The sequence below is a fragment of the Mytilus californianus genome, unplaced genomic scaffold (assembly GCF_021869535.1).
Source record: "Mytilus californianus isolate M0D057914Y unplaced genomic scaffold, xbMytCali1.0.p SCAF_1, whole genome shotgun sequence".
Classification (NCBI taxonomy): domain Eukaryota; kingdom Metazoa; phylum Mollusca; class Bivalvia; order Mytilida; family Mytilidae; genus Mytilus; species Mytilus californianus.
Window position 1 is genome coordinate 78,758,579 of NW_026262581.1, and position 21,157 is coordinate 78,779,735.

The following is a 21,157-nucleotide window of genomic DNA, read 5'->3' on the forward strand; positions in this document are numbered from 1 at the left end:
GACGTTAGCATACTAGTATTTAACATGTAATCAATAGTCTAGGTTTAGCGGGCATAATAAAGAGGGTCGAAAGGGTTAACACAATAAAATAAATGTGTTTTGCACTGTTTGAAGACCGGATAATACATTTACTGAATGCATTTCGTTCATACGTGATTGTGTTTAAAACAGACACCCTTCCTCAATACAAGACTGGAAAAGTATATGTGACTATAGTTCTATACTCATGTGACTCTTACTTGTGTAAACAGTATGCGTTGGTTGCCCTTTTCCTTAAAAATTCACAGCGTAGACCTTTTTTGTTCTTTGTTTAAATTTAAATATTTCTAATTTACTCAGTTTCTTAAATATGCCATGACCCCATCAATGCATAACATATTAAATTCTTGTAATTTCTAACATTTATATAGTAGCAATTGTTATATTTGTTTTATGAATTGTTCAAACGGAAGAGTTAAATCACAGAAGCATATTTTAGTTCGCTTAGTTTAATCAGTCGTGGATCAAGGAACTATAAAAAAGGGTGTGGTTCCATATCAAATAGGAGAGGAGGAAGTAGCCAAATCTTCTATCATACTAAATACTAATATTGAAGATATGAATAAGGAGATAATTAGTTAAAAGTCAGCGGGTCAGCAACCTAACATAAAAGATTGACATGCATAGACATCTATTGACTATTTGCGGTTTTGAAATTTCAAAAAGCAAAACTCCGATCTTTTTTTTCTTTCCACTTTTAGAATCACCCCCCCCCCCCCCACACACACACACACACATACACACACACACACACATATACACAAATACAATTTCAGTATAATCCATATAATGAAGCAGAAAACAGTCACCTGCTACAGCGATCACTACCAGATATTATATATAGAAAATGCCCCCTTATCAGAGTATAGACATAGCATGTCATGGCTCTTAAACCTATTACTGTTTTTGGTGTTAAGCAAAGTGAGCTTTCTTTTTGGTAAAATACAAAAGAAATACCGGTATTGCCCAGGGTCAGCAACTGAAAGAATTAAGAAATGCATCTAGTTTGATCATCCAAATGCATCATTGTCATTCGTAAATTGTCTGCATGATAATAACCATTTCCGAATGTGAGCGTTTAAATAGTTACATCATGTTCCTGTAAATGGATTAGCACTGATGAAAATACCTTGATATAATAGTTAACACTTTTCGGGCATCATAATAATGTGATATGATCAGAGTATAAACCCTGCTTTGTACTGAACCGACACACTAAACCTGATTCTTAACGTGCTTTGTTCACAAGGAAACAGTCCACAGATAGACATGTCAGCCTATGCGGACAAATATTCTGACTCCGAGTCGACCAGTCTATGCTGTTACCCCTAAATGCCGCGTGCCTAGTGGACAAGCAGCAAAGACGTATTTCCAAGTCTTTGGTTTTACCCGGCTGGGGTTCGAACCCACAACTTCCCGCACTCGAGGGGAGCACGCTACAAAAAGACCAAGAGGCGGTCAAAGAAAAATAAATCTAGAATCAATTTTGTAAACCATGTGTTACTATTTGGTTTTTTTTCTACCTATAATGACCCGATGTCAACCAAAAAAATGGAATATTTTGAAAGTTCGTTTTGGTGATACCCCCTGAAAATTTTCTGGTTCCGCCCCTGTTGATCCTTACAAGAATTTGACAGAAACAAAATTAGGCAATGGATAGTACTTTACTTCGGTTTTCTTAACGTTTACCTGTATACTTTTTTTATGCATATCATCAAACATTCCTTCTATAAAATGATAACCAAGCTGTGTATTGGACTCTTTGTTTATTGAGTATACCATACGCTAATAAATAGATATATTTTTAAATTATGTACAATTATGAGAGTCCATTGTCCTCACTTCTAATGACTTTTTAATGTAGGACCCCAATTTATATACTTGTGATGTTGTTGATGGATTGAGCATACAAATCACCTTTTCTTCATCAGACTAATCTTGAACAGAAAACTTTATTTCCAAATTATCAAAAAAGTTGTGTCAGCTCTCTATTTAATTCACAATCTAATAAAAAAATGTTTCTCAACTTCTAATATGTTACAAATAAGGCATAATCTCTGCTCTCTAGGACTCTCATATTTGAATGTCTCCCTTTTTCTGTATTAAAATTATGGTCACTAATTCTTATTTTTGTTATTTATATTCTATATGTAAAGTTTGGTGTTTATAAAAAGTCTTTTAAAATTAAATTTTGTTTAAGGTTCTTATATAAAGTTTTCTTTTTTCATCATATTTTTTTTGCATCTTATTATGAATCAAATTTAGTAGTTTTTAGAACTTGTTTTATATAACCTTTAAATGTGTTTTTTTTTTAATTCTTAGGCCAGTCTGAACTAGTCATGATCTTGTAGGATTTGTGTAATATCCTTAATTAAGTTAACATAGGAATGTTTTTACCCATCCCTCAGTCGCTCCCGATAGATAACATTACAACATGATAGATAAGAAGCAACCACTGTATGTTTATTCCTTTCTGATGTGCTATTTTGTGAATTAGAGGTAGCTTCCTGGCTGCAGTCGAAATGTAACTGTGAAAACAGTCTTTGTTGTAAAGAAGTTTAATGAAATATATCATGATTATTAGTTTTTGTAACCAGTTTGAAAATAGTTCAAAACCCTAAGATATATTCTTATTTGTTAATCCCGAACTAAAACCATTTTGGAAAACCAATTTCACTGGTTTTTATGGTTTGGTCATTGGCTATCATATTCAAGTTATGCTTGATCACATTTTATTTATACCCCAGGTAACAAACTGAGAGTAGAAACAGTTTGAAACCTTCAACTTTATACTCAAATCAGTTTGTTCAAACAAATCTCACTTTTTCATTTCATAGCTTGTCCTTTTGTAAATTAGCCAAACTATAATAAAATTGTTGATTTGTTGTTTTATTATACAGTGTGTGACAGAAAGAGAGAAGCAGGAATAACAGTGCCAATTCAGTATAGCTCATGTCCAGTACGCAATTTAAAAATCATGTTTTTGCAAAGAGGATCATAGTCTGAAAAAATGACTGCAACAAAAAACGGAGGCTTGATTGACATGATGGTTAGAGACTTTGTCTTGCTAATGGACACTCACAAACCGTATAAGCTGAATGTGTTTTGTGAGACTATTTGAAATTATGAATAAGCGTTCCAATATAATGTAGCTGCGTATTTATATATCCGTCGAACCTTGCGGCACTTATCGCCAAAGTTCACTAGTGATCGACCTAAACTATCAAAGACAAAACGGATACCCCCATTATCTTACATAATTCCCCAAAATAATCAAAATCGTCGTTATAACAATTTATGGGAAAACGCCTACAAAGGTTTTCTGAAACTTTGTAAGAATGTCTTTCCAAAAACAAGAAAGCTAACTGTTTGCACGAATAAATTGATCAGCTCATTTGCATAAGATTGCGTTTTAGCTACTACCGCTACAACATCTTAAAACATGAACCCTAATGAATCTAATATACTACAGACGAAAAACAAACTAAGCTGTGTTGATTAAAATTTGGTTTCGAAGAATGTTCAAAATTACAGAGTGCTAAGTACGTTATAGCTTTAATATACCAACTGTGTGTCTTTATTCTGAACAGACTTCGCCACCCTTGTAGAAAAAGTTGTTTTTACTTTTAACTTATATATGTATACCTTGTGATCTACATGTACAACAAGTCTATAAAACTAAATTATTTTCTACGAACGTTTCAACTTAAAATTAACAATTAACAGAATGTTTCCTTTCAGGACATGCTATTTCAATTGATACATTTATAATTAAATTGGCCATTTAAAAGTTTGAAAGACCACAGAAGAACTTTGAAAATGTATTTTTCATACACAATAAGACAACCAATTAGATTGTATATTGTAGTGTAATTCCTTATTTTCATTTTATAGTTTTAAAACCACAATTAGTACTTTGAAGTGCACATTGACGTGGAAAAGATCTAAATATGAAGCACACCTTCTACTTTCGGTATTATCCTTAAGATCAAGTTCACTGGGATATATGAGATGTAAGAACTCATAGAAATGTGGTTAAAAAACAAATCGGCCAAATGTGGTGCACAATTAGTACCCATTGGAATACCGACTGTCTGTTGAAATATCAATCCACCTTACTCAACAAATATGTTGTAGGTCAAAAAGTCCAGCATTTTGATGTTATCATTTTCAAATTTAGGTATTCAGTATGAGATAGGAGATCTTCATCATCCTTATTGATGTTAAAAACAAAGGAGATATTGACGCTTTTGTGATTTTCTAAAACCTCCTCTTACGAGAATGATGTAGAGGTATATATGGGATATCCAGTTTTGCTGTGATTTCCAATATAAAAATAAGAAGATGTATGATTACCAATGAGACAACTCTCCACAAAGTTCTTTAATGGGACATTCCAAGTAATGATTTGTGCATATAAAAACAATATTGTTTGAGATTTTGCCTACTGTAACAACATATTTGTCGTGAAGAGAGGATAAGTCATCCACATCCTCGAGCTTCTTGAATGGATCAGAAACCCATGTGCTCATTGTACATCATAGAGTTTGAATGCGCTTCTGATTGCATGGTCGATCAGCATTCATTCCGATAAAGTGTCTAGTTTTGATTCAACTGGCTCGCGCTTTACCAATTTTCTGACATAGTTCTCAACTTCATCAATGAGTAACCAGAAATTCTTCTTCCACTTGATTAGCTGGGGAAGTCGATATTTCGGGCATTTGACTAACAACTCTCCAATAAGTTGATCATTGTTTACGATGAAAAGGTCTCGAGTGATAACATGGCAAGCGGGACTATATTTGTATTTGGACGAAGCACAAGAGCAATCGGGAGGTTTGGATTTTATATCCCTGAGGGTGGAAATTTTTGATTCATATGTTTGATGTAGGTATATGAAATTACAGGTGAAGTGTTATCTTTGAAGTTATCCGGTATTGTTAAAAACAAGTTGCTTTCTTTAAAATAAGAAAAGCAATACGTGAACCCGAGACCGCTGACTGGTCACCAAAAAATGTTGTTATATTTTTTTTTTGGCTTTCAATTTGAAATAATGGACTGTAAATAGATTACGGTAATGATGATGTTAAAACGTCTTTATTATGGAAAATATGCATATGTGTTAAGATTCATGCTTGCACAATTGAAAGCACCGTTTTATTTTAGTTGTAAATAGAAAAGTGTATACATGCAGCTACCATTTGAATGTACCTTTTAAGGCTGGGAGTTTACATCATTTCTTTTTCGTACTTAATATACAAAGTCCCAATCCTATTGAAAACTGGATGTCTAAAGCAAATTGCACAGATCAATCCCATTATAAATTTCAGCACTCATTTTGCTTTATAATATAGATGCATTTATTTTATCTTTCATGTCTTTATATTTGTTTACTGGATGCTTTCAATTATATTCTTATACTCATTATTGAAGCTGTCTGTTCTCATGGTAGAGATGGTATAGAGCATTTACAAGTCAGATTTCCATGTGATGTGTAACTACTGTGTCAGGCAACTTATAAGAAGGTTTTGTATTTTGTTCTTGAGAGTAACACACCAGCTTCATTTGGACCTGTTATATACTAACAATTATTTTGTCTCACAAATTAAGGATTTCCTGAAGTTACTTATATAGATTCAAATGTTCAACAGGAGTAACTTAGTTTTGAAGAGTATCTTGTTTTCAGAAGTTTTATAAATACCTGAATATGCTCACAAAAGAACCAATTTATATTAAAAAAATTATGTAGATATATATAGATAGAATAGAGAATGGAAACGGGGAATGTGTCAAAGAATATATAAAAGGACTTCAAAATTACATAAAAGAAAACTTGATTTTAGAAAAACATATTTCCTCAAAATATTTAAGTGTGGAAGAACACAACTTGTACTGGAACCCCTGGGCTAAGGTCACTGATTAAATTTTAATGGGGTAAATCCATATACATGTGTGTATATGAATATTTGAAAGTATATGTATACTGTTATACCATATGTTTGTACATATATGTTCTTGCACTACTATTACTACTATTATTATATTAATGAAAATGTTATTACTATACTTAATCCATAGATGTCATACTGTTATACCATAGTATGCTTATTATGCTTATTTATTTCACTTGCTTGATTATTGTGCCACAAGATAAATATTTGTTGATACCTGTAAATTCATGAAGGAAAAAAGAAATTATAAGAAAAAGAAATTCCGAAAGGTTTTGCCAAATACAGCTAAGTAATCTATACATGGGTAGAAAATCCTTAGTTTTTTTTAAGAAAATTTCAAAGTTTATAATCGGACAGTAACTCAAAAAATGATGATCGTGATTCCAAGTTATATGTCAAGCTCTTGCTGCTGTGTCTTGAATTTAGATAATAAATGAAAAAATTCACATTACACGCTGATCGAGTGAAATTTATGCATGCACGTGGTTCAAGAAATAGTAAATGGAAAGCATGCGCACTCATATTCTGGATTAGAAAAAAATGAAAAAAACACTGAGACGTTATAAATTTCGTGCGCCCGAAGCGCTTTTCTGGTTTTACCTTCATCAGGAACGCTCAATGCCAAATATAAGAACCGAAACAGTTAAAGAGCTATACGACCAAAAAGGACCTAAAAATAGCCAAATCCATCTTGCCTGTGGGAGTTTAAACCTCAGTTTCTAAATAATTTCAATATTTATAAACGGACAGTTTTAGAAAGGTTTGTTATTATTCATGTCAGTACCGAAGTACTGACTACTGAGCTTATGATACCCTCTGGGACTGATAGTTTACCAGCAGAGGTTTCGACCCAGTGCTGTAAAAAATGAAAACAACACGTTATAAATTTCATGCGTCCGAAGCGCTTTTCTGGATTTAACTTCATCAGGAACGCTCAATGCCAAATATTTGAAAGCCAAGGATGTATAAGAACCGAAACAGTTGAAGAGCTATACGACCAAATAGAACCTAAAAGATAGCCAAATCCATCTAAGGTCAACTTTGCCTGAGGGAGTTGAAACCTTATTTTCTCTATTTTTTTCACTATTTGCACATTTTCCAACCGATTATGAAAAAATTGTTCTCCTCACTAGTGAAATATCTGTTCTCGGCAAATGATTGGTCGAAATTTAATTATGACGTCAAATTTTCTTGGTTTCCTCTGAATTCAGTCTGTTCCTATTGTATCCTACAGTTACACCAAAACCATTGCACCCAAAGTATTTAACTATAAACAAGCATTGCAGAACCTTGATTTAGAACAATACCTAAAAAACTCTCTGACATGTGACTGTTCCCACTCGCCTTATATTTACAGCCCCTCTGGCCATGTTATTACTGGGGGTCTAAACATAATTCAACATGAACATCTCCGAAAGGTGATATCTCATGGTCCAAAGTTTAGAGAACCCCAACACATCAATTGGAACCATAACTTCAAAATAATTATGGATTCCTTTGAGGACTACGCCAGAGCATGGGCTAAACGAGAAGTTGAACTGGACACTTTGTCAGAATTTTTTCAGTCTTTTTGTATCATTGTGGATGCGTCAGAATTTGATTTTATTGCCAACCTTACCGTCAGTAGACTTGTGGCATCAACCGGTTCTATGTCGAAATCGGCATAAAAAATTCGTTTTCAGGTATATAAATCCTGAGACCTGGGACAATTATACTAATAGAATATAAAGGGCGAAATGACCTTAACCAGCCACCATATATACTTTATCATGGTTAACGTTATAAATATGTGTTATACGTTAGTCTCAGATAAAGCATTCGTCATTGGATTTCTTATTCATGTCGCAGGAAAAATGGGACACCAATAATACATCGACTTGGGATGAGGAATAAGTCACCATAAACCCATAAACTTGTCGTGGTAATGCGTGTGGGCCATTTCTGCATTAAATGAGTCGTCCAATTTATATATACTTTATTATATAATCTGCAGCGGTGAATTTAGTCTGCCGCCTCCCCGATTGTAATAATGACCAGTGACTAACTCGAAAAGTGAAATTGTATTAATATATATATGGTTAGTATTGCCGCGCTTTGAGCTCATGCATAACACATGCTATTTGAATATAAATATATATCATTTAAATAATAATAAAGAATCGCTTTACCTTTCTATTGTACTAATTTAAATATTCGGTACGCAAAGCAAAACATAGCGTACAAAGCTATAGTTTATTTCAAAATACGCAGCGCAAAACAAATTCGTCAATCGTCAAGAATCAAGAATATGAAATATGAATATGATATGAATGGGAAACATACAACACTGAAAACACAAATAATATGAAATGCTTTATAATGAACAAAATGGATAAATATATCCGGTGACATACACCCCCTCCTACAAAAAGTTTCGTCTCGAAACTATATCGAAACTAATATATCAAACCTTATACAATAATATATGACACTTTTGAAATTTGGGCAACCTAGATGGGCATGTGGCAAACGCCTCTATACCATATAGCAATGACCAAAATTCAAGACACTTCAATAGAATTCACAAACAAATAACAAAAAAAAAATTTATCAAAAAGTCAAATAAAATTAAAAAAATCTTCCCTCATTGCTTTGAATTGCCGTCGACAAACGATCAATCCAAATCCTTGCCAAATCAAATGTAGGATGTACCCCATCCACTAATCTGTTATACAAATATCTAAATTTCCCACTCTTACATTTATGTACAGGAGAATGAAAAAATGGAGTGATAACATGATTTGTATGATTAAATTCTGTAATAAAATTATTTACATCCTGTATAATAGAGTTAAGTTCTAGCTGCATCCCATCGTATGCATTCTCATACTTTAAATAACTTGTTTTTCCAATAGACAATCTATGTAAATTCCAAAGACAGAAACTCATAGTTGTAATAGTAGCAAATACTGCCTTACAATTTATACTTTTTAATTAAGTTTCTGTATTTACTATAGTATTCTTTAGTCTCAATGCATGATCAAAACAACCATTGTCAGTTCTTTTAAGAAATGATTCCTCATAATTTGATCTACGATTCCTTTCTAAAGAACAAATATCCGGTATTCCAGCTATGAAATACACGATTTTCAGACCGTCTATATCTTTAAGATCATCATATGCATATTTGCACAAAGTTTCCAATTTCCCTCCAGGCACTACACGTAACGTTTTACAACGAACTTTGCCTTCTAGAACTTTTCCTCTACTAGACGTGTAAATATATGTATGCTGATTCATTTCTGTGAAACAAACAAAAATGAAACTAAATAGATATAAAACTAAATTCCAAATATCAATAAAAAAAATATTCAAAAAGTTAAAACATTAAAATACTAGTATCTAACATAATCTTGAAAACGGACTGGCGGTTTCACTTGTCTACTCGACCGCCGCACTTGAATTTCAGACTCTGGTTGGACATAATCTAATGCGCTCGGCGCATGACTATCGGATAAGCTTGACGCTTGATTATCAGAATTGGTTTCTGATTCACTACTGACGGGGACTGGGTTGCTAAACTCAGATACAACTAAAATACTTGACCTCTGACCATAAGATTGTTCAATACTACTGTCAGGACTACTAGATCGCTGACTTACTTCATCTAGATTCAAAATGCCAGGATGAAATTCATCCGCTAAAGGGTTAAGAGGCGGTACTATATCTACTCGACGCCTCGGGCATTCGTGAACTAAAAACTCTTCTTCTGAATCAGAATCAGAATTATCAGATGAAGCATTTGAACCAAATTGGTCGTCAGTAGTGATTTCGTCCACTGTTTTATCAGAGTCTAAAACTTTGTCTACTAATACAGACGGACAATCTTTCTTCTTTGAAACTACATTTCTCTTACTTTGAGAGTTATCAATACACTGAGGGTTTAAAATGGGAATGGAAGTAATGGGAAGTAACATATTCCTATGTACTGTCTTGCGGCCTCGACCGTGTTCCTGTCTGATGATATAAACCGGTATATCAGAGTCGGGTTTTGAAACTATAACATAAGGTTGTTTACCCCACTTATTTTCTAATTTATGCTTCCCTCTAGACGCTACATTTTAAATAGAACTCTATCACCAGGCTCCAGTACTGACTGTCTGACTTTCAAATCATATCGCGTTTTATGACGTCTAGCGTTTTTCAAAAGGGGATCTCTGAGACCTGACCACAACTTTGATCTAAGCATGTCGTTTTTAGCCTGTGAGTTAATTTGACCTTTTTCAGCAGCTTTTTGGGCAATATCTTCAAGTCTCATACCATAATCAGCAACAGACTGACCTTGTTTCTGAGTTTCCATGTAAAACTTTTGAATCAATGCTTCACTACTGAACACATTTCCATATATCCCATCTAATTTTTCAATAATCTGTGTGGGTGTAGCCCCATCTGGGAGTGATAACAATAAACCCCTAGCTTTACCCTTTAGGGACCCTCTTATACACTGCAATAATATAGTATCTGTATAATTACCTTCCCGTATTATACATTTAACTTCGAACTTCCATACGTCAAAAAACACTTCACTCTTTTCTTCCCCAGAAAATACAGGTATCTTGGGTTTTGCATATGAAGAGTTTGAACAAGAAACGGTTGTATTATTACCAAAATCTGCAGCATAAGTTGCCACTCTTGCTATAGACGAAGACCTAACAGGTGCCAAAGGAGGCTTAGTATGAGCAGTAGTTCCCTTTATAGGAGTACTATGTCCAAAAGATACATGCTTCTCACTACTTAATTTATCAAACTCATCTGATGTTACAACTCTAAAGCTTGTATTATGATTCAAAAACTCAATCATTTTCTGAACCTGTTCTTCTGAAACCTTAGGTTCAGTTTTTAAACCTTGTTTTGACTCCGCTTCAGCCATCACTTCAGTGTACTTCAACCAACGACAAAAACAACACCAAATAAACAAAAAAAAACAAGGACAATACACATGAATGAAATGAAAATGATGTAATGATGATGAACTTACTCATATGTCTGTGTCAATGCAAGTCGCTTTCTTAAGTCGCTGCTGTAACTATTAGTGCGTAACTTGTTAAATCAGGTGCGTGCTTCTATTCATGCACAAACAATAATCAAATCTGTAAAATACAGTAAAGATGATAAAATATATTCAAACAATAAAACACAATTTTTAAATCAATAAATATTTATAACATTTGTTTTCATAAATGAATGTCAAATAAATACTACTACAGTTCACCGGCAACAGTTGTAAAATTCTCCATCCGTACGTTGATCGAATAAATTCCTTCAGTTGTCTAGGTTGTCACGTGATAAAGCAATACACATTCACCTTCACAGGTATGCTGACCGTGCATGTTTCAGTTGAAATTTGTAAATTGACTTTCACTAATAATGAATAACATCAAACATATTTACATGATATAGTATGAATTTCCCGGTAGATATGCGCATTATAAGAAATATGAATTTCAAATATACCTTTCAAACATCAGGGTTTCACAGTCGTAAATTCACAATATACAAAGCAGTTGCTGACATCAAAGTTGACAAATATGGTTGTTGTCTCACCATGAAGTAGCGGTACGTTGTTCCGGAACTAATTTCTTGAACTTGACTGTATAATATTATAAACGGCAAACGCCAAATACTGGTTATGACGGACCGGGACTTCACAAGATCATTCTAGTTATAAAATGTAGAAATCTACGTTGTCAAAACCATATAAAGTTGGACGATCTCGGTGGAACCTCCAAAATGTCGCAGGAAAAATGGGACACCAATAATACATCGACTTGGGATGAGGAATAAGTCACCATAAACCCATAAACTTGTCGTGGTAATGCGTGTGGGCCATTTCTGCATTAAATGAGTCGTCCAATTTATATATACTTTATTATATAATCTGCAGCGGTGACTTTAGTCTGCCGCCTCCCCGATTGTAATAATGACCAGTGACTAACTCGAAAAGTGAAATTGTATTAATATATATATGGTTAGTATTGCCGCGCTTTGAGCTCATGCATAACTCATGCTATTTGAATATAAATATATATCATTTAAATAATAATAAAGAATCGCTTTACCTTTCTATTGTACTAATTTAAATATTCGGTACGCAAAGCAAAACATAGCGTACAAAGCTATAGTTTATTTCAAAATACGCAGCGAAAAACTATTTTCGTCAATCGTCAAGAATCAAGAATATGAAATATGAATATGATATGAATGGGAAACATACAACACTGAAAACACAAATAATATGAAATGCTTTATAATGAACAAAATGGATAAATATATCCGGTGACATTCATTTTACAAAATATGGACTGTTGGGGAAATTTATTAATGATTATTAACGTCTCCTCGGAGACGTTATTAAGAATTGAACGATGGACAATCTGCGGGCTGAATGCTTCTTACTACCTGATTGGAAGATATTACTGAGACGTGAATAATTAAAGTTCGTTGATTGGTTGGGACAATCCAAACCTAGTAAATGTCTTTCAATCCCGTAGAGTATCGGATTTGTACTCTCTACTTTAGCAATTAGATTTTGCCTAGTCACAAATCATGCATGTCGATACACAGGTAACCTTTATCTATAAATAGCCGAATCTCCTGATGTTTTGTTAACACGCACATGATTGTTTCACATTCAATCCATGAATCCAGTCGTTCACTGTTACGTACATTCTATATATACATGAAAAACATAAGAAAACTTGAACATGGTTATGATATTTCATGATGAGAGAATGAATTGTTTGACAAACATGTAAAGCATTTACAACCATGATTTAAAGAATTAGTACGATAAGGACCTTATTTGACACACAACATTAAACGATATACTACGGCTTCATAACGTGTGTGGTAAAATTTGTTGATTAATATGCAAGGCTATTCTGACTGAATTAATCTACAAAGCGAGAAAACTTTCCACTTTTATCAGCTAAGAGACGGCTAGCTTTTTTCGAAAAGCTATTTATACCTTTATACCTTTATACCGTTATCTTCGGGTCCTTAAAATAAGCCAAAGGCTTCTACTGACCCCTCATCTTGGATTGTCGTAATGCAATTTCTCCTCTCATAATAAACGCATAATAATATATTTATATATATTATACTTATAAAAATAGAACTTATTTAGGTGTGCGCAGCTTAACAATTAACATGAACATATAAATTTTTATGGGTTCCAATTCTCGCCATTTAACGCTGACTTAAATTCATTCAAAGTCTTTGCCGTCACTGTAAAATCTGACAGGTTATTCCACTGATCCACTACTCTAATTGAAAAAGTATTTAGTCTATGTCGTCGTCTTACACTTTTTCTTAAAAGAGTTTTAATGAGTGACCTCTAGTATTATTAGATGGTGCTAAAGTAAATAAGCTCATCCAGTTTATATCATCTATACCGTGCAACGCTTTATATACTTGTATCACATCATTTCTATCCCTACGATATTCCAAGGTTGGCAATCCCAATGAGCGTAATCTATCTTCATAACTTAAATGATTTATATTCTTTACGAGTTTAGTGGCCCTTCTTTGGACAGATTCCAATTTACGAATATCTTTTTTAAGGTGCGGAGACCAAACACATGTAGCATATTCCAACAGTGGACGAACAATTGACTTATAAAGAGTAAGAAACATATCCTGATCCATGTAGTCAAAGGAATGATGAATAAGAGATAAAACTCTCTGTGCTTTATTAACAATAGTACTAATATGTTTTTCAAACTTTAAATTTGACTCGAAAGTTACTCCAAGATCCTTTTCTTCATTCACCTTAGATAACGCAATAAAATTTTCTGTATCATCCAACATGGTATAACGATATTGTTGATCATTGTCAGGATTAATATGTAATACTTTACATTTAGCAGCATTAAATTTCAATTTCCACGTATTAGACCATTACTTGTGATACGTGCTTGTCTTCCTAGTTTCTGTTCTAAAAAATCGATTTCACTTTTGGTTCTTTTCTGTCCATTCTAGAAGTCGTTCTTTTCGGTACGTTGTTCGATTTATTTTCCCGCTAAGCATTTGTTGACAAATGAAAAGTAGACTCGTACTTTTATATTTATCCGTTTTATCTGTTTATCCTTTGTTATTTTCTAACTTGTTACAGTGTTTAGAACAAAACTCTTAAAACGTGTCACAGGTAATTATAGACAGAATTCTGGGCATGTCATTGAAGTAAAGAGGGAAGTCTTTCACAGGTGCGAATCCATGATTTTGTAAAAAAGGGGGAGGGCCTGGCAAGCCAACGTTTGGAGTGATACTTATAAAAAGTCTATGCTATCATATATGAAGCTCCATAAGGGGCCTGACTCCCTAAATCTGACTCTGTTTCAGGTTATGTTTGTACAGTTGAACAGGTTCTTGGACATGGGTTGAAATACAAATTATATTTTCTCTGAGGGAGATATATTTTACAAGCCAATGTTTCGAAAATCAATTTTTAAAGCTGTATTACCTTATACCACTCTTTCTCACTTGATGTCCCATGTTTAAAAGTTGAAATCATCAGTTTTTTAAAGAAATAATGGGCCTCAATCCTCAATCTTAAGGCCTGTTGGCACGAATTTTCCCAATGTGCAGGTTTTCTCTTTGGTGCGTTTTTCTCGGCGTATTTTCTTCTCTGTGCTTTAATTTAGTATGCGCTGGTTAAGATTGGGATTGAGGAACAGCAGTATCAAATCTGCCTGTTCTGTCAATGTAATGTGCCACTGTTTGTAGTTTGGCTTTTGTCTCTTCGGTGTTCTCGCCGTCTAGTCTCGTTAGCATAGTAGCTAAATTCAGGTTATTATTATTTCCTGCTCTGGGAAGGACAGAGCAGGAAATAATAGGCACTGGCTATGATTACCCGCAAAAAGTAACAATATACAATTATGGCCCGTAGAGAAGGTGAATATCCAAAATTGTCAACATGAAAAGGTTAATTCACTGAAGAAGCAGCCAGAAGTAAAATAATTTTTTAGGGTTGACAACTTTGGATATTCATCGCTTCTAAGGGGCCACAAATGTTTTATTATATCAAAGTAACAGTGGAAGGGCCTTTTAAAAAATTGAAAAAACACGTAACCTACTGTAGTCTGTATCATATCAAACACAAGTAAACGTTCAAAAATAAATTTGTGTCTTAGAATTTCTCATATGTATAACAAAGGTAGAATCTTTTTGTGAAATGTTGATGGCCCTGAAAAGGACCGTTTATAAGAGATATCCTAAGCACAAGATGCATTTCCAAAGCCTTGTTTCCTCGTCACTTGATGGGCTTCCTGTAACTTGAAGCAAACTCCATACAGCGTTATTGTTCAGGTCATACTTCCCTTTCTTTACAAAGTAAATTTGGCAGCATGATGTCACCACTGTTTCGAAGTTTGAAGTTGAACGTTGCCATTTTGTTTACTTACATCTGTGACGTCATTATCATGGGAGATAACTCATGTACAATTCAAGAAACTCGAAAGGTTATTCATCGATGAATAATAGGGTTATTCACTGCTGGTGTAAATTTTTTTGGTTATTCGTCCCTCCTTGCAATTAAATGAAAATTAACTGAATTATTCCATGTCACATGATAACGCGTTACCCAATAGAATTGTTTATAATATATGTAAGGTATATTAATAAGAAATAATTATTGTTACTTCCAAGACTAATTGCTGAATTGTATTTCCAAACAGGGACCCGATTTCATATGGAAATTGCAGGTAACAATAACATACTTTTTTATTGTTACCTGCAACATTTAATCAGACAGGCACTGATCTAAAAAAATTTGTAAGGGTTCCGCGGAACCCAGTGTCTCGCCTACTTTTGCTGTTAATCGCAGGCTCAACAAAAATGAGGAAAAAAAATCAATAAAAATATTCCTTTAGATACTATCTTTTGATTGTAAGAAGCTTCTGTCAAAGTTTGGTATAAATCCAGGATAGTTTATGAATCTAATAAATGTTTAAAAAACTTTAACTGCAGACTGTATTTAATGTTAACTGGAAGAAAAACTAAGTCCATTTATTAGTAAAATATGGATAAACAGGTACAAATTTTAACAAAATTTCCTTCTGGATACTAGCTTTTGATCATAAACAAGCTTTTGTCCAAATTTGGTACAAATCCAGGATAGTTTAAGAAAGTTATTAAAATTTTAAAAACTTTAACCAGAGTAAAAATATTGTTTCCTGGCAGAAAAACTAAGTCCATTTATAAGTAAAATACGGAAAAAATGAAATTTTTTTTTTAACAAATTTACTTCTGGATACTATCTTATGATCATAAACAAGCTTCTGTCCGAGTTTGGTACAAATCCAGGATAATTTAAGAAAGTTATTAAAATTTTAAAAACTTTAACCACAGAGTGAATGTAATGTTTCCTGGCAGAAAAACTAAGTCCATTTACAAGTAAAATACGGAAAAACAGGAATTTTATTTTTACAAAATTTACTTCTGGATACTATCTTATGATCATAAACAAGCTTCTGTCCAAGTTTGGTAGAAATCCAGGATAGTTTAAGAAAGTAATTAAAATTTCAAAAACTTTAACCATAGAGTGAATATTTGTGGACGCCGCCGACGACGACGCCGACGGAATGTAGGATCGCTGTCTCGCTTTTTCGACTTAAGTCGAAGGCTCGACAAAAATGATTTGCAAGTAATCTGTAAAGTAAGTTTAAACAATATATATATGATGTAAAAAACATTAACCAGAGATTAAACTCCGTATTGACCAATATGACAGTCACTTTGTCCATAGGGGGCCAATTAGAACAACTCCCATTTTTAGCTCACCTGGCCCGAAGGGCCAAGTGAGCTTTTCTCATCACTTGGTGTCCGTCGTCCGTCAGCCGTCGTCCATCATCGTTAGCTTTTTACAAAAATCTTATCCTCTGAAACCACTGGGCCAAATTTAACCAAACTTGGCCAAAATCATCATTAGGGTATCTAGTTTAAAAAATGTGTCCGATGACCCTGCCAACCAACCAAGATGGCGGCCATGGCTAAAAATAGAACATAGGGGTAAAATGTAGATTTTGGCTTATATCTCTGAAACCAAAGCATTTAGAGTAAATCTGACAGTAAACTGATTATCAGGTCAAGATCTATCTGCCCTGAAATTTTCAGACAAATCTGACATCCTGTTGTAGGGTTGCTGCCCCTGAATTGGTAATTTTAAGGAAATTTTGCAGTTTTTATACGACCGCAAAAAAATTTTGTGGTCGTATATTGGTATGACGTTGGCGTCGTCGTCGTCCGGCGTCGTCGTCGTCGTCCGAATACATATTGGTTTTCGCACTCTAACTTTAGTTTAAGTGAATGGATCTTTTTGAAATTTGACCATAAGGTTAAATACCACAAAAGGAAGGTTGGGATTGATTTTGGGGGTTATGGTACCAACAGTTAAGGAATTAGGGGCCAAAAAGGGGCCAAAAATGAGCATTTTCTAGTTTCCAGACAATAACTGTGGAACGGTGTATGGATCTCTCTGAAATTATACTACAAGTTTCCATACCACAAAGGGATGGTTAGGATTTGCTTTGGGGGGTTATGGCTCAAACCGTTTAGGAATTAGGGGCAAAAAAGGGGGAAAAACAAGGTTGTCCTGGTTAATGGACAAATACTTTAGTACAAAACATAATTTAAAGCAGTGTAAGGGAGATAAATCAAATACATCATTGAAATTATCTCCCTTACACTGCTTTTAAATTATGTATAAAGTAATGGTTAATGAACAATAAAGATAATCTAAAACAGTGTAAGGGAGGTAATCCAAATACAACATTTTGGTTACTTCCCTTACACTGCTTTTAAATTATGTTTAAAGAAAATAGATTAAGTTAGCACTATGGTAAATTTAAATGGGTAATTATGGTTGCCAACTCCATTGGAAATTTGAATTGAGATTATGACCATATCTTGAGGGAAAGAATTTTTTTGGGGGAAAAAGGGGGGGGGGGGGGTAAAAAGAAATTGTGGGGGGTCAATTTTTTCTCATTTCAGATTTCAGAAATTAAAAAGAATTATTCTTCAAATATTATTTTTTTTTCAAATTTCAAATATTAAAAAATTTCAAGAAGTAATCTTTAATTGCACAGTATGGCGCATTAGATTTGTAAAATCTTTGATCACATTTATTTATTTGTTATGCCGAATCTAACAGTGTATTTAGATTTTTAATTTTTGGGTCCAGTTTTCAAATTGGTCTACATTAATGTCCAAAGGGTCCAAAATTAAACTTTGTTTGATTTTAGCAAAAATTGAATATATGAGGTTCTTTGATATGCTGAATCTAAACATGTATTTAGATTTTTGATTTTTGGCCCAGTTTTCAAGTTGGTCCAAATTGGGGTCCAAAATTAAACTTTGTTTGATTTCAACAAAAATTGAATATATGGGGTTCTTTGATATGCTGAATCTAACCATGTATTTAGATTTTTTATTTGTGGACCCCGTTATCTAATTGGTTCATATTGAGGTCAAAAGGGTCCAAAATTAAACTTTGTTTGATTTCATCTAAAATTGAATTATTGGGGTTCTTTGATATTCCAAATCTAACCGTGTATTTAGGTTTTTTATTTTGGGTCCTGTTTTTTAAATTGGTCTACATTGAGGTCCAAAGGGTCCAAAATTAAACTTAGTTTGATTTTAGCAAAAATTGAATTCTTGGGGTTCTTTGATATGCTGAATCTAAACATGTGTTTAGATTTTTGATTATGGGCCCAGTTTTCAAGTTGGTCCAAGTTGGGGTCCAAAATTAAACTTTGTTTGATTTTAACAAAACTTGAATATATGGGGTTCTTTGATATGCTGAATCTAACCATGTATTTTGATTTTGGACATTGGACCATAATAGGTAAATTAAAAAAATTCAAGTTCTTAGACCACATTCTTTCTGTGTCAGAAACTTATGCTGTGTCAAATATTTAATAACAATCCAAATTCAGAGCTGTATCAAGCTTGAATGTTGTGTCCATACTTGCCCCAACTGTTCAGGGTTCGACCTCTGCGGTCGTATTAAGCTGCGCCCCAGCGAAGCATTTTATTGGTTATTATCTTGAATATTATTATAGATAGAGATAAACTGTAAACAGCAATAATGTTCAGCAAAGTAAGATCTACAAATAAGTCGTCATGACCAAAATTGTCAGTTGACCCTTTAGGAGTTATTGCCCTTTATAGTCAATTCTTAACAATTTTTCGTAAATTTTTGTAATCTTCTACAAAAATCTTCTTCTCTGAAACTACTGAGACAAATTTAACCATACTTGGCCATAATCGTTATTAGGGTATCTAGTTTAAACTTCCAACCATCATGGCCGACTTGGTTAAAAATAGAACATGGGGGTAAAATGCAGTTTTTGGTTTATATCTCTGAAACTGAAGCATTTAGAGCAAATTTGACAGGTGGCAAAAATGTTGATCAGATTTAGATTTATCTGCCCTGAAATTTTCAGACGAATCTGACAACCCGTTGTTGGGTTGCTGCCCCTGAGTTAGTAATTTTACATAAATTTTGCAGTTTTTTGTTATTATCTTAGATATCATTATAATATCTAATATCTAATACTATTAATTATGATTTTAACCTTATTTTACATAATTTCCAAAGCATCAGTAAATACAGGTGAGCGACACAGGCTCTTGAGAGCCTCTAGTTTAAGTATGGATACGCATAAGCAAGATGTCTAATCTGTGGTCATTGAACAGTTTTTACTTTATATCATTTCAAAATGTTTGACTAACTTAAACGGTTCCAAGATGCAAATTTTGTGCAGATGTATAGAAAGAGTTCTTATAGAATAGAAGCACCGTCCAGAGCAAAAAAAGGGATAAAAAATAAAAATATAATTTATTCTGAATTGAAATATACATAAAATTGAGAATGGAAATGGGGAATGTGTCAAAGAGACAACAACCCGACCCTAGAACAGACAACAGCAGAAGGTCACCAACAGGTCTTCAATGTAGCGAGAAATTCCCGCACCTGGCTAGAGGCTCCTGACTTGGGACAGGCGCAAAAATGCGGCGGGGTTAAACATGTTTATGAGATCTCAACCCTCCCCCTATACCTCTAGCCAATGTAGAAAAGTAAACGCATAACAATACGCACATTAAAATTCAGTTCAAGAGAAGTCCGAGTCTGATGTCAGAAGATGTAACCAAAGAAAATAAACAAAATGACAATAATACATCAATAACAACAGACTACAAGCAGTTAACTGACATGCCAGCTCCAGACTTCAATTAAACTGATTGAAAGATTATGTCTTCATCATATGAATATCAGGCACAATCCTTCCTGTTAGGGGTTTAGTATCATACCATCATAACATATATGAGAAGAACATAACCCGTGTCATGCCAACAACTGGTTTTTAAAGGCAGTGCTTTAATGCCTTTCTAGTTGCCGGGTTAATCCTTCCTTCCGCGATATCCAACTTATCTACGTGGGGGGTCATTAGGCTCCAAGTAGATCCGGAAATGTTGAATTCTCTCCTCTTCTTATTGTGATATAAAATGTTTTTTGTTTCAATTCATTTACATTGGGAAATAGAGAAACGATCATTGTGTTTTGTTAGTTTTAAAAACTTTTGATATATTTGTATTTTGCATTATAAGCAGTCAACCGATTGACAAACTAGAATTATTTGAATTCCGTGTGGAAAGAGCTCGGGTTAATTTCGAGTGTTATCTGCAATCTAGATGTTTATAAATCATTTCAGTCGTTGATATAATAATTAAGAGTCGACTGAACATTAATTATATTATACAATTTAAAGCGCATTTCTGTTTATGCACGTGAACCCGTCTAACGTTATTGTTATTTCACAGTTATATAAAGTAGCAAATTATCGTTCCTGAATAGGTGGCGCCGTGGTAGCCGATCCTGTTCCTCAACTTCCGGTTTCTGCACTGTGCAACTATTTCAGTTACATTTTAAATTAACGATGCCAAGTACTTGTTGTTGTGTACCTGGATGTCATTTAAGAGGAGGACATGCATTTCCAAATGACTTAAAAAGAAGGAAAAGTTGGATCAACGCCATGGCCCAAACGCAGATTGGACGAGAAAACGATTTCATCGTGGAGTCCATCTCAAATTCAATCAGCTGTTGTTTGAAAGGCACATTTTACTGAAAA

The 21,157-nt window shown here is 33.8% G+C and overlaps 1 protein-coding gene across 1 annotated transcript in view; it reads left to right on the plus strand.

The window, feature by feature from the left end:
* Positions 1-14,060: 14,060 nt before the first annotated feature.
* Positions 14,061-21,157, plus strand: part of LOC127708380 (chloride channel CLIC-like protein 1) — a 28,333-nt gene continuing 21,236 nt past the window's right edge. The window contains exon 1 of the mRNA XM_052213246.1: positions 14,061-14,175. The gene's annotated coding sequence lies outside the window, so the exon portion shown is untranslated. The remainder of the gene's footprint in view (positions 14,176-21,157) is intronic.